General features: G+C 43.6%; 2 long non-coding RNA genes across 2 annotated transcripts; both read right to left on the bottom strand.

Annotated features, from left to right (window-relative positions):
- Positions 1 to 24467: 24467 nt before the first annotated feature.
- On the bottom strand, positions 24468 to 24754 carry LOC115156965 (uncharacterized). Its single transcript, XR_003868354.1, has 2 exons — positions 24664 to 24754; positions 24468 to 24499 (listed from the first exon to the last, which is right to left on the bottom strand). It is a non-coding gene; the product is annotated as an uncharacterized LOC115156965 (long non-coding RNA).
- Positions 24755 to 25005: 251 nt separating this feature from the next.
- Positions 25006 to 25595, bottom strand: LOC115156969 (uncharacterized). The gene is made up of 2 exons (XR_003868358.1): positions 25370 to 25595; positions 25006 to 25192 (listed from the first exon to the last, which is right to left on the bottom strand). It is a non-coding gene; the product is annotated as an uncharacterized LOC115156969 (long non-coding RNA).

The following is a 25595-nucleotide window of genomic DNA, read 5'->3' as shown; positions in this document are numbered from 1 at the left end:
TACCAGAAGAGATTAGGAGATGGACTACTAGTAGTGTAGTTACAGCTTAGTGTTACCAGTCCTCCTTCAAGGACAGTAACATGTCCACTCTGCTGGTCAACACCCTCTTCACCTTTGCAATCTGAAAAAGTTGTTATAATAGTTTATTTATTTTTATATAATAATTAATAGGCTAAGATTCAGACAAAGAAAATAGGAAGGAAAAGCACTATACTCTACCAAAATAGCATGCAGCCAGGATAAGTAAAGTATTCCGAAGCCATTGTACCATTATGATTCATGTGTAGAGGAAGAGAAGACTGTTAAAAACTTTATGTTCCATCCACTGTAGCTGAGAAGTCTCATACTTGTGTGGCAATGCATTAGGGGAGGAGCTCATTTTATATTCAATTTAGTTGAACTGCCAGAAGGATTTCCTGTGAAATGCTACCCTTCTCAGGTTGATTTAGTTTGATTTGCTGATTGGTGGGGGAAATTATACCACAACGACACCTGTAAAGTGTTGGGATGCCGCATGCATCATTTAATTCTCTAGAGTCTGAGGTTGACATATATAATTATTTTAAGATGGTCATGCCATGGATCATTTAGCTATTTGATTTGGAATTTTAGGACACCTTTAGGTATTAAAAAATATATAACAAAATGACTTGATAAAATATTCCGTTTGGCCTTTATTACCAAATCCCATAGAAACGCATTGAATAACAAATTCATAAATGGCAAAAAAATCAAAAATAAATCAAATGGAATAAGGTTTTAAGTGTCTGTCCTCTAACTGGGAGATATAAGAAAGCTCAGGAAATATACAGTACCAGTCAAAAGTTTGGATACCCCTACTCATTCAAGGGATTTTCTTTATTTACTATTTTCTACATTGTAAAAATAATAGTGAAGACAGAGAAACTAGGAAATATCACATATGGAATCATGTAACCAAAAAAATTGTCACGCCTGCTCCTGCTCTCCCTCTCTGGCCATCGAGGTTGCCAGGCTGCCCTTCATTACTTACACCTGCCACCATCATTATGCGCAGCAGCGCTCATTGGACTCACCTGAACTCCTTCCCTTTGTTGATTGCCCCGTTTATAACTGTCTGCTCCCCTGTTTGTTCTCTGTGTCTGCATTAATGTCGTTATGTGTTCAAGTCCAGATGCTGTCCTGTCCTATTCTGTTCCATGTCCTTTGATAATCAAATGTTCACTCCCTGTACCTGCTTCTCGTCTCTACCAGCGTCGATCCTCACAGAATGCAGACACCACCAAAAGAAGCATCAGGGAGTTTTGGTTGGTGACGTTGGGTCCGGGTGCCATCGTCGAGGGATCTGGGGGTGCCTCAGCTAGCTCAGCTGGCTTGAGAGGTCGTCTTGCCTCGGTGGGCTCGGCAGGTGCCCACCCCACGTCATGCTTCAGCAGGCCCATCAGGCTCCCACGCCTCTGCCGGTTCGTCGGGCTCCCACGCCTCAGCCGGATTGTCAGGTTCCCACACCTGAGCCGGCTCGCCAGGCTCCCATGCCTCTACCGATTCGTCGGGCTTCTACGCCCCAGCCAGCTTGTCCAGCGCCCATGCTTCGGCCGGCCCACCAGGCTCGTCCAGGTGGGATGCCTGTTGGCGCCCCTGGGGGGGTACTGTCAGGCCTGCTCCCACTCTCCCTCTCTGGCACTCGAGGGCGCCAGGCTGCCCTTCATTACGCTCACCTGTAACCATCATTAAGTGCAGCAGCGATGTTTGGACTCACCTGGACTCCTTCCCTTTGTTGATTGACCCATCTATAACTGTCTGCTCCCCTGTTTTTTTCCTTGTGTCTGCATTAAACTTCTTAAGGCTAGGGGGCAGTATCCTGAATTTCTGGATGACTGACATGCCCAAAGTAAACTGCCTGTTACTCAGGCCCAGAAGCTAGGACATGCATATAATTGGTAGCATTGAAAACACTCTGAAGTTTCCAAAACTGTTAAAATAATGTCTGTGAGTATAACAGAACTAATATGGCAGGCAAAAACCCAAGGACAATCCATCCGTTAAAAAAAAAAAACGTTTTTGAAGGTCACAGGCCTTTTCAATGCAAACCTAAGGGATATACAAAAAAATTGCTCCCAGATTGCAGTTCCTATGGCTTCCACCAAATGTCAACAGTCTTTATACAGGGTTTCAGGCTTGAACAAGTAGTTGTAGTTAATCCAAGGTGTTCTCATCGAGAAAGGTAGACTTTTGGCGCACGTGAATGAGGGCACCGTTCTTTCCGTCTGAAATATTGTTTATTTACATATTAGAGTACCTGAGGATTGATTAGAAACATTTTTTGACTTGTTTGGACAACGTTTACCGGTAGCTTTTTGGATTCCATTGTATGCATGTTGAAGGAGTGGATTACTGAAATCAATGGCACCAACTAAACTGACATTTTTGGATATAAAGAAGGGCTTTATCGGACAAATCGAACATTCATTGTGTAGCTGGGACCCTTGGGATTGAAAACAGAGTTTTGTTTACCTTCATCCCTGTGTCCTGCGCCTGACTCCTCCACTTCTCTAGGAAAACCATTACAGAATCACCGACCACAAATGGAGTCAGCAGGAGCAGCCAGTTCTCCTAGTCATCTAGAGGAGCACGTTCAGCAGGCTAAAATGATCCAGGATCTAATGACGGCCATGGATTGCGTGCTGCTGACCATGGAGAGAGTGGAGAGGAAAGGATGTCCCTTCGACCCAGCCACACCACCGCCCAGCACACCTCTGGATCCTATCCAACCGCCGTCTGGATCCGGTGGGATTCGGCTCTCGCTCCCGGGAGCGTATGACGGAGCAGCTGCCGGGTGTCAGGGGTTCCTACTCCAGCTAGAGCTCTACCTGGCGGCTGTCCAGTCGCCGCCCTCGGGACGCGAGAGAGTGAGCGCCCTCATCTCCTGTTTGACTGGTAAAGCCCTAGAGTGGGCCAACGCCATCTGGGAGGTGGAAGACCCGACTCGGGAAAACTACGAGGACTTCTCCCGCCGCTTTCGGGCAGTGTTTGATCATCCACCAGAAGGAAAAGCGGCGGGAGAGCGCTTGTTCCATTTAAAGCAAGAGATGAGGAGCGCTTGGGAGTTTGCATTGGATTTTAGAACTCTGGCGGCTGGTGCAGGATGTAATGAGCGGGCCCTGATCGATCACTACAGGTGTGGTTTGCGAGAGGACGTTCGTAGGGAGCTAGCCTGCAGGGACACCACCATCCACCTGGACCAGCTGATGGACTTATCTATCCAGCTGGATAACCTGCTGGCCTCCCGCGGACGTCCGGATCGGGGTCCGTTGGTTCCATCCTCCAGTCCCTTAGACCCAACACCAATGGAGTTGGGCGGGGCTGGTACTAGGGAGACCGGAGGGGAAACCGTTCCATGCACCAGAGGTGACCGCAGAGGACACACTGCTGGTCGGTGCTGGGGAGGTTTTCCAGGTAGTCGAGGTGGTAGGCGGAACACTGGTGGTTCATCTCAGGTGAGTAGGCAGACGACTCACCCAGACCCCCCTGTTGCTCACATGTGGTTATCTATAAGATTTCCGGGGTTTTCCCCGCATTCCCAGCATAAGGCGCTAGTAGATTCAGGCGCAGCTGGGAACTTTATAGATCGGTCTTTGGCCAATAGATTAGGGATTCCTATTGTTCTCGTTGATGTTCCCTTCCCTATGCATGCCCCAGATAGTCGTCCTTTGGGGTCTGGGCTGATTAGGGAGGTCACAGTTCCCATTGCTATGGTGACGCAGGAGAGTCATGAAGAGAGTATTAGACTCTTTCTGATTGACGCTCCTGCGTTTCCCGTTGTATTGGGGCTTCCCTGGTTGGCTTCTCATGATCCTATTATTTCGTGGCAACAGAGGGTTCTCAAGGGATGGTCCTGTCAGTGTTCAGGGAGGTGTTTAGGTGTTTCCTTAGGTGCCACTACGGTGGAGAGTCCAAACCAGGTTTCCACCATGCACATTCCCCCCGAATATGCCGATTTGGCAATCGCCTTCTGTAAAAGGAAGGCGACTCAATTACCACCCCATCGACCGGGGGATTGTGCGATAAATCTCCTGGAGGGTGCTGCATTTCCCAGGAGTCACGTGTATCCTCTGTCACAGGAGGAGACGGCGGCTATGGAAACATATGTCGCTGAATCTCTGGGACAGGGATACATTCGGCCCTCAATTTCACCTGTCTCCTCAAGCTTATTTTTTGTGAAGAAGAAGGATGTAGGTTTACGGCCGTGCATTGACTATCGAGGTTTGAATCCGGTTTACTGTGAAATACAATTACCCGCTACCTCTGATCGCCAGTATGACAGAGTCATTGCTCGGGGCGCGCTTCTTCACAAAATTGGACCTCAGGAGCGCGTACAATCTGGTGCGTATCAGGGGAGGGGAGGAGTGGAAGACGGCATTTAGCACTACATCTGGGCACTATGAGTACCTCGTCATGCCGTATGGGTTAATGAATGCTCCATCCGTCTTCCAATCATTTGTGGATGAGATCTTCAGGGACCTGCACGGGCGGGGTGTAGTGGTGTATATAGATGATATTCTCAAATACTCCACCACCCGCGCTGAGCATGTGTCCCTTGTGCGGACGGTGCTTGGTCGACTGTTGGAGCATAACCTTTACGTCAAGGCGGAGAAATGTCTGTTCTTTCAACAGTCCGTCTCCTTCCTTGGGTACCGTTTGTCCGCGTCAGGGGTGGAGATGGAGACTGACCGCATTTCAGCCGTGCGTAATTGGCCGACTCCAACCACGGTAAAGGAGGTGCAGCGTTTTTTAGGGTTTGCCAACTACTACCGGAGGTTAATCCGGGGCTTTGGCCAGGTGGCGGCTCCCATTACCTCCTTACTGAAGGGGGGACCGGTGCGGTTGCGGTGGTCGGCTGAGGCGGACAGAGCTTTTGGTAACCTGAAGGCTCTGTTTACCACGGCTCCAGTGCTGGCGCATCCTGATCCCTCCTTAGCGTTCATAGTTGAGGTGGATGCATCCGAGGCTGGAATAGGGGCTGGAATAGGGGCTGTGCTATCTCAGCGCTCGGGTAACCCACCAAAACTCCGCCCCTGTGCTTTCTTTTCGAAGAAGCTCAGCCCGGCGGAGCGAAACTATGACGTGGGGGATAGGGAGTTGTTAGCTGTTGTCGGGGCTCTGAAAGCGTGGAGACATTGGCTTGAGGGGGCTAGACACCCTTTCCTCATTTGGACTGACCACCGAAATCTGGAGTATATTCGGGCAGCAAGGAGACTGAACCCTCGCCAGGCTAGGTGGGCTATGTTTTTCACACGCTTTTCTTTCACTCTTTCTTATAAACCAGGTTCCCAGAACGTCAAGGCAGACGCACTGTCCCGGCTATATGATACAGAGGAGCGGTCCACAGAGCCCACTCCCATAATTCCAGCCTCATGCCTGGTGGCACCGGTGGTATGGGTGGTGGACGCGGACATCGAACGGGCGTCACGTGCAGAACCCACTCCCTCCCAGTGTCCCGTTGGGCGCGTGTATGTGCCGTTTGATGTTCGCGATCGTTTGATTTGTTGGGCCCACACATCACCCTCCTCTGGTCATCCTGGTATAGGTCGGACGGTGCGCTGCCTTACGGGGAAGTACTGGTGGCCCACGTTAGCCAAGGATGTGAGGGTTTATGTCTCCTCCTGTTCGGTATGCGCACAGTGCAAGGCACCTAGACATCTGCCCAGAGGGAAATTACAACCCCTTCCCGTTCCGCAACGACCGTGGTCACACCTATCAGTGGATTTTGTGACGGATCTTCCTCCGTCACGGGGGAACACCACGATCCTAGTCGTTGTGTATCGGTTTTCTAAGTCCTGCCGTCTCCTTCCTTTGCCCGGTCTCCCTACGGCCCTACAGACTGTGGAGGCCCTATTTACCCATGTATTCCGGCACTACGGGGTGCCTGAGGATATAGTCTCTGATCGGGGTCCCCAATTTACGTCTAGAGTCTGGAGGGTGTTTATGGAACGACTGGGGGTCTCAGTCAGTCTTACCTCAGGGTTCCACCCCGAGAGTAATGGGCAGGTGGAAAGAGTCAACCAAGAGGTGGGTAGGTTTCTGCGGTCCTATTGCCAGGACCGGCCGGGAGAGTGGGCATCATTTATCCCTTGGGCGGAGATGGCCCAAAATTCCTTACGCCACTCTTCCACTAACCTTACCCTAGCACACACTGAAAAGGGGTATCAGCCGGTCCTGGCACCATGGCATCAGTGCCAGATCGAGGCTCCTGCGGTGGATGAATGGTTTCGGCACTCGGAGGAGACATGGAACGCTGCCCATGTACGTCTTCAACGAGCCATCAGGCGGCAAAAGGCGAGTGCCGACAGCCACCGCAGTGAGGCCCCGGTTTATGCACCGGGGGATCGGGTCTGGCTCTCGACCCGAAACCTGCCCCTTCACCTTCCCTGCCGGAAGCTGGGTCCGCGGTTTGTGGGGCCATTTAAAGTCCAGAGGAGATTGAACGAGGTTTGTTATAGGTTACAACTTCCCCCTGATTATCATATTAACCCCTCATTCCATGTGTCTCTCCTCAGGCCGGTGGTAACTGGTCCGCTCCAGCAGTCGGAGGTACGGAAGGTTCCTCCGCCCCCTCTGGATATCGAGGGGGCCCCGGCATATACCGTACGAGCCATTATGGACACCAGGCGTCAGGCGAGGGGCCTTCAGTACCTCGTGGAGTGGGAGGGGTATGGCCCGGAGGAGCGAAGCTGGGTACCGGCGGAAGACATCCTGGATCCGTCGTTAATCCAGGATTTTCATCGCTTCCGTCCGGATCGCCCTGCTCCCCGTCCTCCGGGTCGTCCCCGAGGCCGGTGTCGGCGCGCTGCTGGAGCCGCACGTCGGGGGGGGGGGGGGGGTACTGTCACGACTCTCGCCGAAGTCGACCCCTCTCCTTGTTCGGACGGCGTTCGGCGGTCGACGTCACCGGCTTACTAGTTGCCACCGATTGATGTTTCACTGTTCGTTTGGTTTTGTCTTTATTGTGTACACCTGTTTTGAGTATCCCTAATTATGTTCATTATTTTAACCTCTGCATTTTCCTGTTTGTCTTGTCGGTGATTGTTTGTCTGTTTTGTGTAGTTGGAGGTGTTTCTCCTAACTATGTATTTTTATGAGAAGATGGATTGATAGATTTTAGTAAACACGTTTTGTTTACCTTCATCCCTGTGTCCTGCGCCTGACTCCTCCACTTCTCTAGGAAAACCATTACAGTAAGTGATTTATTTGATCACTATTTGTGATTTCTGTGAAGCCTGTGTTGGTTGAAAAAGTATTTTTATGTGGGGCGCTGTCCTCAGATAATCACAGGGTATGCTTTCACCGTAAAGCCTTTTTGAAATCTGACAAAGCGGTTGGATTAACAAGAAATTAAGCTTTTAAATGATGTAAGACACTTGAACGTTCATGAATGTTTAATATTAAAAAATAATAATAATTGAATTTGGCGCTCTGCAATTTCACCGGATGTTGTCGATGGTGGACCACTAGCAGTCCGCGATCCCTAAGTTAATGTCGTTATTTGTTCTTGTCCAGACGCTGTCCTGTCCTGTTCCATTCCATGTCCTTTGATAATTAAATGTTCTCTCCCTGTACCTGCTTCTCGTCTCTACCAGCATCGATCCTCAGAAATATATTTTATATTCGAGATTCTTCAAAGTAGCCACCCCTTGTTTTGATGACAGCTTTGCACACTCTTGGCATTCTCTCAACCAGCATCATGAGGTAGACCCCTGGAATGCATTTCAATTAACAGGTGTGCCTTGTTAAAAGTGAATGTGTGGAATTTCTTTCCTTCTTAATGCGTTTGAGCCAATCAGTTGTGTTGTGACAAGGTAGGGTTGGTACACAGCCTTATTTGGTAAAAGACCAAGTCCATATTATGGCAAGAACAGTTCAAATAAGCAAAGAGAAATGACACTCCACCATTATTTTAGGACATGAAGGTCATTCAATCCAGAAAATTTCAAGAACTTTTTGCAGTTGCAAAAACCATCAAGCGCTATGATGAAACTGGCTCTCATGAGGACAGCCACAGGAAAGGAAGGCCCAGAGTTACCTCTGCTGCAGAAGATACGTTCATTAGTTAACTGCACCTCAGATTGCAGCCAAAATAAATGCTTCACAGAGATGTGTTACACATCTCAACATCAACAGTTCAGAGGAGACTGTGTGAATTAGTCTTTCATGGTCAAATTGCTGCAAAGAAATCACTACTAAAGGACACCAAAAAGAAGAAGAGACTTGCTTGAGCCAAGACTTCAGACGAGAGACCACCGTTGTATTCGTGAGAGTGTCATCTTTAATTAACTACAAAGGCCTAGCCGTTCGGACGCTACAGATGTTTTTGTGAGAAGACCGATTTTCATGATGTCTCATGGTTTGACAAAACACTGCTGCAGCTCGGCCACCTTCCAGCAGCAGATGTGGAAGACCGCCATAGGCTGATGCGGTGGATTGAGACGCAGCACATCCAAAAAATGGATATTTCTAGCTTATAGGATAGAAGCAAACTGATGAAACTCTACTGACACCTATTGACTCTCACTAGTAACTTGCCCTTGAAAATACAAGCAATGTCAAGGTTTCACCTTGTCGAGCAGAATGTTGAACACTAGATGGAACTATTGTAGCATTATTATACATAGAAAAACCTTGTCACTGGACTCATAACTGCAGAAACGGCTGTTTGTGGGTAAATATAAAGAACCATTTATACACTACTTACACTTTGATGACCGCATTTAAATGTTGAGGAAGTTCTGAGAAAAAAGCCACTAAATCCTCACATGAATAATGAATTATTATACATGTGAAAACTTTAATTACTTTTGCTATCTAGTGACCCAGATCAACAGAGCCTTTTTATATTGTCTGGTCCGTTACCAGTCAGTTGGCTTCAGGTATGCCACTCTAAATGGTCCGTTACCAGTCAGTACATGGATTTACCACCAGAGGACCAAAGCACTGAGCAGGTACATGTTGAGAGCAATGATGTCAAATAATCCAATTGAAGGAATGTTCCTGTCACTGTGATTATCACAGCACAGTAATACAGAGCAGAGTCCATCACTTCAGCAGAAGAGATCTCCAGATTTAAATGTTTTTTCTCTTCATTCAGTTTGACAGATATTCAAATTTTCAAAGGATCTGCTTTCTTTATAAATTCTGTACCTGAGATGTACAGGAGGAACTCTGGCCTTTGTGCTGTGTCTTGGTGATACCAATAGAATTCATCTCCAGCAGTAGCTGTTCTGGAGTAGTTGTAAGACAGGGTAACAGGGGTTCCCTCCAAACAGAAATATCTTTCTTGAGTAGAGTGAGGCCTTCAGAACTGACACCTGCATAGAGAATGGTTTTAAAACACATACATTTAATTGCTCATGAAACAACAAAGGTCTTCTCTTCATTCAGTCTACCAGTGTGTTGTGGAGTTGTAATGGATGTATTCTGTACATACAACCTGGCTGCTTTACAGGATCAAAAGACACTCTGCTCTGGATCCGGGGTATTGACGGTACCATTGGAGATTATTAACGTTGCCCTTGTAGTTGCAGGACAGAGTGATGTCTGTTCTTTGGAGAGCATTGACTTAAGGCTTCACTGGAGTTTTTGTTTCCTGCTCCATTCTAACAGCTGCAACAACATAAGTATTGTCATTGTGTTAATGTTAATCCAAATTAAATTGAACGATAAATGAAAATATCTGGATTAGATACCCCTATCATGTAAAGACATGTTACGAGTAAGAATATAAACTTTTAGTATTACTACCATTTCGTTTTCAAAATGTTATTTGGTTTAAGATGAGAGTTCAGCACAGTAATATGAGTGACATCCTGACACAGACTAGATAAACCAACTGAGAGATAAGACAGTGAGAGAGCTGAGTAGTTCCTCTACAGAGACATCCTCATGGTTGCAGGTATACCCAGCCTATACCAGTGTTTGACTATGAGGCCCCTCCTCTGATAACTGGATATGTAACTCTTCTTCTGTGGTTTGTGGTTAAGGGTTTCCAGTTCCTATTGGCCTCCTCCTTAGATTATTTTAGACTTAATTTCTATCTGGAAATGTCTAGGGAATGCTATTGTTTGTTAGTTGTATATATTTATTGTTGTTGTTGTAGTAGATCCACAATAATATGTAATGCTATACCATATGTACAATCTGCAAATGAACCTTATAATATGAATTGTATAATTTTTTATCACTCTTGATGAGGATAAAGTTCATTCTGAGCAAAAAGCCTTCATCCCACATGTGTGTCAGACTTGCTGCTTTTTGTATACAGAAACCGAGCCTAAAACCCCAGAAAGCGAGCAATGCAGATATAGAGGCACAGTTGCTAGGAAAAACTCTATAGAAAGGCAGGAAACTAGGAAGAAATCCAGAGAATAACCAGGCTCTGAACAGATCACGGTTCCATAGCCGCAGGCAGAATGGCAGCAGCTGTGTCAGCAGCACAACAAGGTAGCAAGTCCAGTGAACAGGTCTGGGTTCCATAACCGCAGGCAGGACAGCAGAAACTGGGTCAGCAGCACGACCAGGTGGACTAGGGACGAGGACAGCCAGGAGTCATCAAGCCATGTAGTCCTGAGGCATGGTCCTAGGGCTCAGGTCCTCCGGGAGGGGGGAGAGAGATGGGAGAAATGGAGGAAGTATATCTAAGATCACACAGGTTACCAGATAAAACAGGAGAATTACACTGGATATAACAGACTGACCCTATTCCCCCAGCACATAGACTATTGCAGGATAGATACAGGCGAATGAGACGGGGGGGGGGCAAAGCAGAGTCCTTACTTTGGCAAAGCACAGTCCCCACACCACCAAGGGATATCAACAGGCCACTAACTTACTAACCTGAGACAAGGCCAAGTATAGCCCACAAAGATCTCCTCACCACACGAGCCAGAGGACAGGAAGGACAGAAGAGTGCGAGCAAGCCATTGACTGAGCCTCCGTAATATGGTCAGAGGCAGAGAACCCCAGTGAAGAGAGGGGAGCCGGCCAGGCAGAGACAGCAAGGGTGGTTTAACACTCCAGTGCCTTGCTGTTCGCCTTCTCACCTCTGGGCCAGACTATACTCAATCATAGGACCTGCTGAAGAGATTAGTCTTCAGTAAAGCCTTACAGGTTGAGACCAAGTTTGAGTCTCACATGGATTGGCAGATCATTCCATACAAATTGAGCTCTTTAGTAGAAAGCCCTTTCTCGAGCTGTTTGCTTGGAAATTCTAGAAACAATAAGGAGTCCTGCATCTTATGAATGTAGCATACATGTAGGTATTTACGGAAGAAGCAAATCAGCAAGATAGGTTGGAGCAAGTCCATGTAATGCTTTGTAGGTTAGCAATAAAACCTTGAAATCAGCGTTAGCCTTAATAGGAAAACATTGTAGGGAGGCTAGCATTGAGGTAATATGATACTTTTTGGGGGTTCTAGTCAAGATTCTAGTGCCTTATCCGGGTAGCCATAGAGGAGAGCATTGCAGTAGTCTATTAAGTGAAAGCAGTTTACTTTGAGCCTATCAAAACTGAATATTCTATCTTAGTCCCTCTCCTAACCTCATGTTCTACACCGGTGGGGCCAACATGTTCAAAAGGAGCTAGAACGGAAAGTGAAGAGCTACTGCCATTTTATGAAGAAAAACTAAGTTTCAAATCGTTGGGAGAAGTTGTATAAAACTGAACGAAAAAGAGAAAACACTCATTTATCTATCCAAACGTGCTGTAAAGGGGTTGAGGGAAACATTGAAGCCAGGATTTGGTGAGTTTTCATTGGCAGTGAAAGTTGACATATTGTTCACGAATGACATCACCAAGAGGTAGCATATATAGTGAAAACAATAGTGGTATTACAATGGAACCTTAAGGAACACTGAAAAGTACCACTGATTTGTCAGAGGACAAATCATCCACAGAGACAAACGTATAAGTTTCTGCCAGATACAGTAGGATCTAAACCAGGAAATAACTTGTCTGTGCAGAACAATTATGGTTTCCAATCTTTCCAAAAGAATGTGTTGATCGATGGTGTCGAAAGCGGCTAGGAGCACTAGGATAGACGCAGAGCCTTAGTCTGATGTCATTAAAAGGTCATTTACAACCTTTTCGAGTGCAGTCTCAGTACTCTGGTGGGGTCTAAAACCAGACTAGAGTGTTTCGTATACCTTATTTGTCTTCAGGAAGGCAGTGATTTGCTGAGCAACAGCTTTTTCTAAAATGTGACCCGATTCAGGAAACTGGGTGTATGTCGCAAGTGACGACTTCACAGGAGAGTCGTTTTGAATGTAAAAAATATATATTTTTAATTAAATGCGTATTTTGGCAGAAATGCCTTCTCGAGCTTTCATGTGCCTTAATCTCAAACTTGTATGCCATCTGTAAATACAAATACAATTGATAAATTACGAGCCTAGTTGGTTTAGCCACAGAAAAAGTCAGCAACCTTCCTGCTAGTCATGATTGGCTGAGATAATGAGTGGGCTGAACATGCCGAGAGATGAGTTTGGATTGATCTGCGGTGTAGCATCTTCTGTCTATTAAATGAGCTCCTCATAATGCGTAGATAATCCTTTCTACTGCAGATTTTTCGGAAGATACAACGTTAGCCATGGAGAACTGCAAATATGTTGCTACTGCTCTCAATAACATTGCTGCCCTGAATTTATAAGGCGCTATCGACAAAGGTCAGTGTGAAAAAGTTGTGATGGACTACATTCTGGAGGACGATCGTGCCATGCTGACTCTCACTGACTCTGAAAATGAATCAGACGATGAGGAAATCACTGATTTAGGTAAAACCTTTTTTATTGAAGAAGACATTGTAGAGTCTTCTAATGACAGTGATGGAGAAGAAACGGAGACAATCAACAGTGTTGTTGTCACGGAAGAAGTTGACCGAGTTCTGACTGCAGTGGAATGTTTGGTAAGGGTAACCATGGCATCGGTGACAGAGAGGGAGATTACCAGGACGCCACCCAGGACACAAACACTTTTGTGGAAAGCTGCTGCCATCCTATGTGAAAAAAGCAGCAGTGTGACGTCTCTACAAGGAATCCATGACAACACTTGGTATGTAAAGCATAAACACATTTTGATTATTTAATTGACCTCCAACATGATTGGCACTACTTCTATTGATCTCACATTTTTTCTGGATTTTCCAGAGGTACGTGTAGTCAGCCTGTCTTCCTTCAAGGAATCTGTGGAGAAAATTGCTGCCCCACATCTCAAGCACCAAGCTGAGGACAGACCTGTGCTGGCAGTGCCAGAGGAACAAATATCAGGTCTTCAGATCTGCCAGAAGCTGTTAAGTCAGCCAACTGAAGAAGCAAGAGCAGCATCTCCTGCTTGCTCAGAATGAGCGGTCTTTTAACACAGTTTTTTACAGGATTTATTTTATTCATGAACCTACAGGAGTAAGCCCCAACCCTGCCCTAAAAGATGCATGAGAGGAGTTTATCATGAGCTGTCAGGTTTTTGTACAGTGTTTCTGGGTTTCTTGTGACTGTGGGCCTCAGGGCACAGTAGAACAGTGCAAAGTCTGTCTCTTCAGCAGAGGAGATCTCCAGATCCACAGGGGTTCTCTCTTTATTCAGGTTAACAGACAGTTGAGGGTTATCAGGTTCAGCTCTAAATACAGAGGGCTTTGAGGTGACTGTAGTGAGAGGAAGAACTGGGGTGCTGATCTGGGATATTGACGATAGTCTACTGAGCCAGAGTAGTTACAAGACTGTTTCCCTCCATGCCATGTTCTGTCTCTGAAGTTGGTTTTATGTCATTTTCATAACTGCCACCTGTAATGAAGTTAGGATTAAATTAACATTTTCAGTTCATGGGAAATTATTACATACTATGTGTCATATTCATTACAAGTGAAAAGATAATCCGTCATTTACATTTCTTCTAGGAAGTGCTATTTACAAATGACACTTGACAGTTACCTTAAATAAACTAAAAGTATGTAATGTCAGACTAACACTCACCAACAAGTGCAGAGAGGAAAAACACTGGGAAGAGAAACATGGTGATGGGTGTAACAGTGTGTTATCAGGAGGCAGAACTGAAGACATCCCACTGTTCCAGTCAGATAGAGGAGAATCATCTCTCCACCTCTCATCTTAGCTCCTCCTATTCAGTAAATGGACCCACATTACATCAACATTATAATCTGTGATGAACAAATGTGACTTAATTGATGGATCATCATGAACATGATCTCTGATTATTTATATGCAGATGCTTGCCTATTACATGGTGTTTACTAGTAGGAATTATTGCAGTACGGTTTTTGTAGTGTTTCTGGGTTTCCTGTCACTATGGGCTCCAGGGTACAGTAGGACGAGCAGAGTCTGTCACTTCAACAGAGGAGATCTCCAGATCCACACGTTCGGCCACTTTGTCAACATTAACTGATGGTCGAGGATACGGTGGATCTGCAGTAACTATTGTCTCAGCCGATGCTGAATACACTGAGATGAGGAGTAGGAATTGGGGAGCAGATGTGGGATATTGGTGATACCATAAGACACTGCCTCCACCAGATAATGTGTAGTTACAGGAAAGCTTGGCACTGCCACCATGTATCATATCCTCCTCAAGACTGTTGGAGAAAATTCCATCCCCACAACTATCACCTGCAGAACACGGACATGTGAAATAAAAGTTATATTTGTCGGTCAAAGCTTGTGTGTTGTTTTTCCAAACTTGTAATTACACATTATCATTACTGTTAAATGTATTTAACTTACCCACAAATGTTAAAAAGAACAAGGTGAACCAGCACAGCATAGTTAATGTTAGTGAGACAAGCTTACAATGCACTGAGGAAAGACCTTCATGTCATTTTGAGTGTCTCCTTTTCATTCTCATACTAGCTCCTCCTCTAACCACATTTAACCCTCACAAACTTTTACAGATGCACAATTGAGTGCATCCTGTCAGGCTGCATCCCCGCCTGGTACGGCAATTGCCCCGCTCACAATTGCAGGGCTCTCCAGAGGGTGGTGTGGTCTGCACAACGCATCACCGGGGGCAAACTACCGGCCCTCCAGTACACCTACAGCGCACAATGTCACAGGAAGGCCAACAACAACCATCCAGGCCACTGCCGGTTCAGCCCACTATCATCCAGAAGGTGAGGTCAGTACAGGTGTATCAAAGCTGGGACAGAGAGACTGAAAAACAGCTTCTATCTCAAGGCCATCAGACTGTAAAACAGCCATCACTAGCACAGAGATGCTGCTGCTTACATACAGACTTGAAATCATTGGCCACTTTAATAAATGGAACACTAGTCACTTTAATAATGCCTCTTTAACCTTTTAGGGGCAGACGTTCCGCTAGCAGAACGCCTCACCAATATCCAATGGTAGAGCGTGGCGCGAAATACAAATACCTCAAAAATGCTATAACTTCAATTTCTCAAACATATGACTATTTTACACCATTTTAAAGACAAGACTCTCGTTAATCTAACCGCATTGTCCGATTTCAAAAAGGCTTTACAGCGAAAGCAAAACATTAGATTATGTCAGGAGAGTACCCTGCCAAAATTACCACACAGCCATTTTCAAAGCAAGCATATATGTCACAAAAACCAAAACCACAGCTAAATGCAGAACTAACCTTTGATGATCTTCATCAGATGACACTCCTAGGACATTATGTTATACAATACATGCATGTTTTGTTCAATCAAGTTCATATTTATATAAAAAAACAGCTTTTTACATTAGCATGTGAGGTTCAGAACTAGCATTCCCACCGCAAACTTCCGGTGAATTTACTAAATTACTCATGATAAACGTTCACAAAAAACACACCAATTATTTTAAGAATTATAGATACAGAACTCCTTTATGCAATCGCGGTGTCAGATTTTAAAATAGCTTTTCGGCGAAAGTACATTTTGCAATATTCTGAGAAGATAGCTCAGCCATCACAGGCTAGCTAATTTGACACCCACCAAGTTTGGTGCCCACTAAACTCAGTATTACTATAAGAAAAATTGGATTACCTTTGCTGTTCTTCGTCAGAATGCACTCCCAGGTCTTCTACTTCAACAACAAATGTTGTTTTGGTTCCAAATAATCCATAGTTATATTGAAATAGCTCCATTTTGTTCATGCGTTGAGGTCACTATCCGAAGGGTGACGTGCGAGCGCATTTCGTGACAAAAATATTCAAAATATTCCATTACCGTATTTCGAAGCATGTCAAATGCTGTTTAAAATCAATTTTTATGCAATTTTTCTCGTAAAATAGCGATAATATTCCAACTGGGCGACGTTGTATTCATTCAAAGGCTGAAAGAAAAAAATGGAGTAGTCTCGTGGATGCGCATCTCTAGTGTCACTGTTCCCAGCCTGACCACTAACAAATACTTCTGCTGTTCTTAGCCCAGAGACTGCAGACACCCCATTACACTTTCTGGTGCCTTCTGAGAGCCAATGGAAGCCTTAGAAAATGTCACGTTACAGCACAGATGCTGTATTTTCGATAGAGATGCAACAGAAGGACAATAAATTGTCAGACAGGGCACTTCCTGTATGGAATCTTCTCAGGTTTTGGCCTGCCATATGAGTTCTGTTATACTCACAGACACCATTCAAACAGTTTTAGAAACTTTAGAGTGTTTTCTATCAAAATCTACTAATTATATGCATATTCTGGGCAGGAGTAGTAACAAGATTAAATCGGTACGTTTTTTATCTGGCCTAGAAAATACTGCCCCCTATCCCAAACAGGTTAAAAATGTTTACATATATTGCATTACTCATCTCATATGTATATACTGTGTTATATATCATATATTGCATCTTAGCCTATGCCGCTCAGACATAGAGCACAGTAGTACAGAGCAGAGTCTGTCACTTCAGCAGAGGAGTTCTCCAGATCCACACAGGTCTTCTCTTTGTTCAGTTTACCAGAGACGTGAGAGTCAAGAGAATCAGCTCTCTGTCCAGTCCCAGTGGAGTGCAGGATGAAGAGGAGGAATTGGGGAGCTGATCCTGGATACTGTTTATACCACAGTACACTGTATGCTGAGGAGTAGTTGCAGGAAAGTTGAACATTACTACCCTCCTCTCCATACACTTCATGTTGGTTTGGCTCGATAGTCTGCTCACAGGTGCCACCTGCAAATGTGAAGAGATGAACATTGAGTAACGTTTTCATTGAAATAAAAATGTATTGTTGTAATTTTCAAAAGAGACAACATGGCACTACTTTGAAAGCCATAACTTACCTATTACTGAGATCATAATAATTGACCAGATGAACAACATGGCTGGGGTTGGAAGTCAAACTGACTAATAGCACAACAGAACCTGACTACTCCAAGCCAACTTCATCTGCAGTTTTCAGTTGATAATTTCTGCTTAGTTTACCTAAAAGTGTACCTACAAGTTGCTTTAAAATATTTCAATTTCTCATCTTCTCTCCTCTCCTCTAATCTCCTCTCCCCTAATTTGCCCTTTCTTCAGTGATACTGCATCTCTCATTCCCTCCACTGAGTGGTGTCGGAGGCAGATTCCCTCCATTATTGCTTGAAATCAAATCAAATCAAATTTTATTTGTCACATGTGCCGAATACAACAGGTGTAGGCCTTACTGTGAAAAGCTTACTTTCAAGATCTTAGCCAACAATGCAGTTCAAGAAATAGAGTTAAGAAAATATTTACTTAGTAAACTGAAGTGAAAAAAAGTAAAATAATCTAGTCAAATCTAAAAGTAACACAAGAAATGACATAACAATAACAAGGCTATATACAGGGGGTACAGGTACCGCGTCAATGTGCGGGGGTACAGGTAATTTGATGTACTGGGCCGTACACACTACCCTCTGTAAATCAAATCAAATGTATTTATAATGCCTTCTTACATCAGCTGATATCTCAAAGTGCTGTACAGAAACCCAGCCTAAAACCAGAAACAGCAAGCAATGCAGGTGTAGAAGTACGGTGGCTAGGAAAAACTCCCTAGAAAGGCCAGAACCTAGGAAGAAACCTAGAGAGGAACCAGGATATGAGCGGTGGCCAGTCCTTTTCTGGCTGTGCCGGGTGGAGATTATAACAGAACATTGCCATGATGTTCAAATGTTCATAGATGACCAGCAGTGTCAAATAATAATAATCACAGTGGTTGTCGAGGGTGCAACAGGTCAGCACCTCAGGAGTAAATGTCAGTTGGCTTTTCATAGCTGATCATTCAGAGTATCTCTACCGCTCCTGCTGTCTCTAGAGAGTTGAAAACAGCAGGTCTGGGACAGGTAGCACGTCCGGTGAACAGGTCAGGGTTCCATAGCCGCAGGCAGAACAGTTGAAACTGGAGCAGCAGCACGGCCACTTGGACTGGGGACAGCAAGGAGTCATCATGCCAGGTAGTCCTGAGGCATGGTCCTAGGACTCAGGTCCTCCGAGAAAGAGATAGAAAGAAAGAATGAAAGAAAGAGAGAGAGAATTAGAGAAAGCATACTTAAATTCACACAGGACACCGGATAAGACAGGAGAAATACTCCAGATATAACAGACTGACCCTGGCCCCCCGACACATAAACTACTGCAGCATAAATACTGGAGGCTGAGACAGGAGGGGTCGGGGTACACTGTGGCCCCATCCGACGATACCCCCGGACAGGGCCATACAGGCAGGATATAACCCCATCCACTTTGTCAAAGCACAGCCCCCACACCACTAGAGGGATATCTTCAACCAACAATTTACCATCCTGAGACAAGGCCGAGAATAGCCAACAAAGATCTCCGCCACGGCACAACCCAAGGGGGGGCGCCAACCCAGACAGGAAGACCAAGAGTGGGTCTAGGGTTTCCGGCACGATGGTCTTGATGTAAGCCATGACCAGCCTTTCGAAGTACTTCATCGCTACCAACGTGAGTGCTACAGGGCGGTAATCATTTAGGAAGGTTACCTGCTGCCTGATAATGAACTGTAGTTGAACATCTCAAGATGGCGCTGGAAGAAATGGCAGTCGTTTTACTGGCACCTAACCAATTGTGCAATTATGTGTTTTTTTCACGTTATTTTTAACTTGTTTTGTACATAATGTTTCTGCCACCTTATCTTACGACAAAAAAGAGCTTCTGGATATCAGGACAGCGACCTGTCCCTCAACGTAATCAAGACAAAGGAGATGATTGTGGACTACAGGAAACGGAGGACAGTGCACGCCCCCATTCTCATTGACAGGGCTGAGGTGGAGCAGGTTAAGAGCTTCAAGTTCCTTGGTGTCCACATCACCAACAAACTAGAATGGTCCAAAAACTACAACACAACAAAACCTATTCCCCCTCAGGAGACTGAAAAGATTTGGCATGGGTCCTCAGATCTTCAAAAGGTTCTACAGCTGCAACATCGAGATTATCCTGCCTGGTTGCATCACTGCCTGGTACGGCAACTGCTTGGCCTCCAACCGCAAGGCACTACGTAGGGTAGTGCCTACGGCCCAGAACATCACAAGGGGCTAAGTTGTCTGCCATCCAGGACCTCTACACCAGGCAGTGTTAGATAAAAATAGACTGTTCTCTCTGCTACCGCATGGCAAGCAATACCGGAGTGCTAAGTCTAGGACCAAATGGCTTCTCAACAGCTTTTACCCCCAAGCCATAAGACTCCTGAACAGGTAATCAAATGGCTACCGGACTATTTTACGCTGCTGCTACGCTACTCTCTGTTTATCATCTATGCATAGTCACTTTAACTATTCATTCATATACATAATACCTCAATTAGCCCAACTAACCAGTGCCCACTCACATTGGCTACCCAGACTATTTGCATTGTGTCCATAGTATCAATTTAACAGTCCAATGTGACTCCCTCAGTAGCGATCACATCTCCTGGTGGCTGAGTGACTGAGTCTTCTCCTCTACATTCTGGAAAATAATATAATACACATTTCCATTAAGGGAGAAAATAATCAAGCAACATGATTGAGGGAAAAAATATGCATAAAAGTAATACTAGTATTATGCAGAAATGTATATTTTTTAAAATTAAGGGATTGGAGCAAAGGCAGTAAGAAAATAAATGAATTAATAGTTATCATACCACAAAGAAATGCAGCAAGGATCAGAAGTTTCCTCAGCAAAAATGTCTACTGTGATATGGGTAGGTAAGGAGAGAGCAAACACACTCATGTGTGTCATAAGCTTGTGAAACCACTTCTTTAAAACCTCTACAGGATCGGTGGGTCTCCCACAGGACGGTTGAGCTAACGTAGGCTAATGCTATTGGCATGAGGTTATAAGTAACAAGAAAATTTCCCGGTACATTGACATATCTGATATAGGCAGAAAGCTGCTGCCATCTAGTGGCCAAAATCTAAATTCAGCCTGGGCTGGAATAATACATTATAGCCTTTCACTTAATGATTGTACAAAAAAATGTATTAACATTTACCAGATCTAATGTGTTTTTTCTCTTATATTAATTTCACATTTCCACAAACTTTAAAGTGTTTCCTTTCAAATGGTATCAAGAATATGCATATCCTTGCTTCAGGTCTTGAGCAACAGGCAGTGAGATTTGGGTATGTCATTTTAAGCGAAAATTTAAAAAAGGGTCACATCCTTAAGATTAACTCTGCCTTAGGAAGCATTGAGGAAGAGCTTACACCAGGCTCTCTAAGAGTCTTATATAACACTATCAAATTGTTTTTGTAAGGGGGTTGTACTGTATATCCTGTTGTCACAGTGGGCTTCAGAGCACAGCAGTACACAGCAGAGTCAGACAGATGTAACCTCTGGATCATCAAGGGGACTGATTTGGTGATGGAATTGAGATCGGCATCAAATCTCCACTTGAATCTATCATCAATACCCCCTGGTCCAATTATGTCCTTCTGCAATACATATTCAGGGTAATCATTTGTGGATTTAATGTACCAGACGATGGAGCTGATTAACTGGTGTTATATTTATAGCTGAGAGACACATCTTCTCCTTCAAAAGCAGTCACTTCTCTCTTTGACTGAGTAGCACTGTCTGCTGCTCTGCATTCTGGAAACAAAGAAGAATGCCATGGGACTTTAGGTTCTATATGACATTTTTGTGGAAAATGTGTTAGTCACATCATATCTAATTGATCTTTGGATGGTTCTTCATGGTCTGTGTAGTCAGATTTTTGAAAAAGTAAATTTTAAGTGAAAAAAAAATAAAAACTAGGATGTTCTATTTGAATAAACCCATTTCAACTTGGTGCTATAAGGTTCTATCTGCAATCCAATCACAAGCCTGAGTAAATAAAGACGGACCAATCAGAACACGTCTTTGCCATCTCTCTCTAAGTATGGTCTAAGCTGATCTAGCCAGCAATAACGGTATGCAAGCAAAATAACAACACTGTCAGAAGACTTAAAGTAAATGATGTTGTCACATGGTTGTTCAGGGATGATAGTAATTTGCCTGATGATCATAATACATTTCCTAATGTATTTGATAAGGTGTTACTACTCTATCTTGGTCAAATAGTATTATCATATTATTTATGTATTCAAATAAATAAATAAATAAGAATTCATTATAAATCAGTTCTGATAGAATCTTTAAGTCCCATGGTCACAAAATGTCAGGATTCGAGTAACATCAGGGTATTGAGAAAAAGATAGTGAGAGCCATATCCTACCGAAGATAAGTGCAGCAAGAACAACAGAGGTCCACAGCCAATGTCCCATAATTACCATAGTATACAAAGAACAAGACACACTGATGTTACAATATAGAAACCGGTGTGCTCGCTTGATTCCTGTCTTAGTGGCAGCACAGGCCTAGACCATGCAGCACAGCACAGAGGGGGATGTTCAAATACTGTTTTCAAGTCATTTTAGAGTAGAAAGCAACACTAACTTGGTAATGTGGCCCCTTTGTGGTTGATGCTGGTTTTTCCATTATTCTGTACACAATACTGAATATTGCTTTTCCTAGAATTCATCTAAGTAACACTACAAGGCCAACTCTAAAAATAAAACAATGGTCTATTTTCTAATCCATGACATATTGTAATGGCATTTTAATGTCTCTTATGTCTACATCTACAACCTGGTCTCAGAGCATTTCGTATTATCCTGTAAGAAAATCCGAATAGGTTACATTTCAAATTCTATGAACTAATTTGTGGATGTCAATTTGAAAACGTACAATATGTAGTTCATTTGCAAATTGTACAATATGTTATGAATTTGCAAAATGTATGATATGTTATGAATTCCAATTTTCTGTGGCTGATGTTAGCTACAGTAGGTGACTAGGTGGCTGACACCAACGTTAGCTAGCTGGCTAATGTTAGCTAGATTAGGGGTTAGGGTTAGGAGTTAGGTTAAAGGGTTAAGGTTAGGATTAGGGGAATGGTTAGCTGAAAGGGTTAACCTCCCTGGGCAAGGTGGGACGTTTTTTGTCCCACCTAGTCAACAGCCAGTGGAATTGTGGCGCGAAATACAAATACCTCATAAATGCTATAACTTCAATTTCTCAAACATATGACTATTTTACAACATTTTAAAGACAAGACTCTCCTTAATCTAACCACACTGTCTGATTTCCAAAAGGCTTTACAGCGAAAGCAAAGCATTAGATTATGTCAGGAGAGTACCCTGCCAAAAATAATCACACAGCCATTTTCAAAGCATGCATATATGTCACAAAAACCAAAACCACAGCTAAATGCAGAACTAACCTTTGATGATCTTCATCAGATGACACTCCTAGGACATTATGTTATGCAATACATGCATGCTTTGTTCAATCAAGTTCATATTTATATCAAAAAACAGCTTTTTACATTAGCATGTGATGTTCAGAACTAGCATACCCACCACAAACTTCCGGTGAATTTACTTAATTACTCACGATTAATGTTCATAAAATACATAACAATTATTTTAAGAGTTATAGATACTGAATTCCTTTATGCAATCACGGTGTCAGATTTTAAAATAGCTTTTCGGCGAAAGCACATTTTGCAATATTCTGAGTAGATAGCCCGACCATCACGGCTAGCTAATTTGACACCCACCATGTTTGGCCCTAACCAAACTCAGATTTACTATTAGAAAAATTGGATTACCTTTGCTGTTCTTCGTCAGAATGCACTCCCAGGACTTCTACTTCAACAACAAACGTTGTTTTGGTTCGAAATAATCCATAGTTATATTGAAATAGCTCCGTTTTGTTCATGCGTTGAGGTCAGTATCCGAAGGGTGACGCGTAGGTGCATTTCGTGACAAAAAAATTCTAAATATTCCATTACCGTACTTCGAAGCATGTCAAACGCTGTTTAAAATCAATTTTTAAGTGATTTTTCTCGTAAAATAGCGATAATATTCCAACCGGGCGACGTTGTATTCGTTCAAAGAGAGAAAGAAGAAAATGGAGTCCTCTCGTGCATGCGCGCTCCAGTGTCAGTGTTCCCTGCCTGACCACTCACAAACACTCCTGCTGTTTTTCGCCCAGAGTCTTCAGAGCTCTCATTCCACTTTCTGGCGCCTTCTTAGAGCCAATGGAAGCCTTAGAAAATGTCACGTTACAGCAGAGATGCTGTATTTTTGATAGAGATGCCCTAGAAGGACAACAAATTGTCAGACAGGGCACTTCCTGCATGGAATCTTCTCAGGTTTTGACCTGCCATATGAGTTCTGTTATACTCACAGACACCATTCAAACAGTTTTAGAAACTTTAGAGTGTTTTCTATCCAAATCTACTAATTATATGCATATTCTCATTTCTGGGTAAGAGTAGTAACCAGTTTAAATCGGGTACATTTTTTATCCGGCCGTGAAAATACTGCCCCCTAGCCCCAACAGGTTAAGAATTTGCCTTAAGTAACTTTCTGTCTTATGTAACTATAACAAACATAACATTTCATGCTAATTTGAGTGTCCAGGAATTACATTTACTATGTTACTTCTAGTCTATGAGACTAGGCTGACATTTAGAGCTGAATTGGAAGAGGTAACTTTATTGGCATAAAAAATGACTTACTCTAAAATCACCACTATCATTGCAAAGATTATCATAATCTGCTTCCACTTGCCTTGGTAGTATCAGGGAGGTAGTGAGAAGGTTACTGTGTACATTTTAAAGTGGTGCTGTATACTGTACAGACAGGTGTATTGTCATTGTGTAGCTCAGTATGTTTTTGTAAAGGGGTTGTATATCCTGTTGTCACAGTGGGCCTCAGAGCACAGTAGTACACAGCAGAGTCAGACAGCTGCACCCTCTGGATCGTCAAGGGGACTGATTTGGAGTTGGCATCTAGATCAGCATGAAATCTCTCCTTGAACTCAGTAGCATTATCCCCAGTTCCAAATTTGAACCGCATAAGTATATACTTGGGGTAGTCGTTTGTTCCCTATTTGTACCAGAATAGATATGGACTTGGATCGTCTGTTTCATAATGACAGACAAGTGTTATTTGTCCTCTTTCAGTAGCCGTCTCAACTCCTTTTGTCTGTAACACTCTGTCTCCTCTGCATTCTGGAGAGAAATTAAATATGTTGAAAAAATAATGGCTGATTGATGATTTATACCCATTAAATTATTGGGAGCATATACAGTGAGCAACTTTCTACATTTTTCATGACCACATAAAGGGATAATTAAAGAAATGGCAGTAAGCAAATCAAAAAAATGTATCATACCCCAACAAAATGCAGAAAGAATCAGAATATTCTTCAGCCAAGATTCCATGTCTATTGTGAGATAAGTAGGTAAGGAGAGACCAAACACACAAGTATGTCACCACTCCTTTAACTCTGCCTTATGAAGCATTGAAGAGGAGCTTCCACTAGGCTCTCTAAGAGTCTTACATCACACTATCAAATAGTTTTTGTATTGAGGCTGTATATCCTGTTGTCACAGTGGGATTCAGAGCACAGTAGTACACAGCAGAGTCAGACAGCTGCAACCTCTGAATCATCAAGGGGACTGACTTGGAGTCTGCATCGAGATGGGCATCAAATCTATCCTTGAACTCAGTGGCATTTTTACTTCCAAAAGGAAAACGGCCCAACATGAACTTTGGGAAGCCATTTAATTCATGCTTGTACCAGAACAGGTTCAGATTTCTAGTATCATCTGCATCAAATTGACAGCCCAGTGTGACCTGTTCTCCCTCAGTAGCAATCACATCTCCTGGTGGCTGAATAACTGAGTCTTCTCCTCTGCATTCTGGAAAATAATGTAATACACATTTATATTAGGGAGGAAATAATTAAGCAGCATGATTGAGGAAATAAAAAAGTGTGAATCTAATACTGGTAGTATTGTACTGAAAAATACGTTTGAAAAAAAGAAAGTTATTCAGGCAAAGGCAGTAAACAAATTAGGAAAATAATATTATAATACCATAACAACATGCAGCAAGAATCAGTAAATTACTCAGCCAGGGTCCCATGTCTGCTACTGTGAGATCAATGGGAGAATAGTAAAACCACTCTGATGTAGCTAGGCCATGATGACAGCATGAAATCCTTCTCTCCTCCTCTTTTTGCACATTGTCAAACATTGAGAATCCTGTGACAAACAGTCTACAAAATTCAGCCTGGAATTAAACCTCTTCTTGAACTCATCA

This window comes from Salmo trutta, chromosome 21, assembly GCF_901001165.1.
Source record: "Salmo trutta chromosome 21, fSalTru1.1, whole genome shotgun sequence".
Taxonomy (NCBI): Eukaryota; Metazoa; Chordata; class Actinopteri; order Salmoniformes; family Salmonidae; genus Salmo; species Salmo trutta.
The sequence above is the reverse complement of the archived record's forward strand: the minus strand, read 5'-3'. Positions and strand labels throughout refer to the sequence as shown.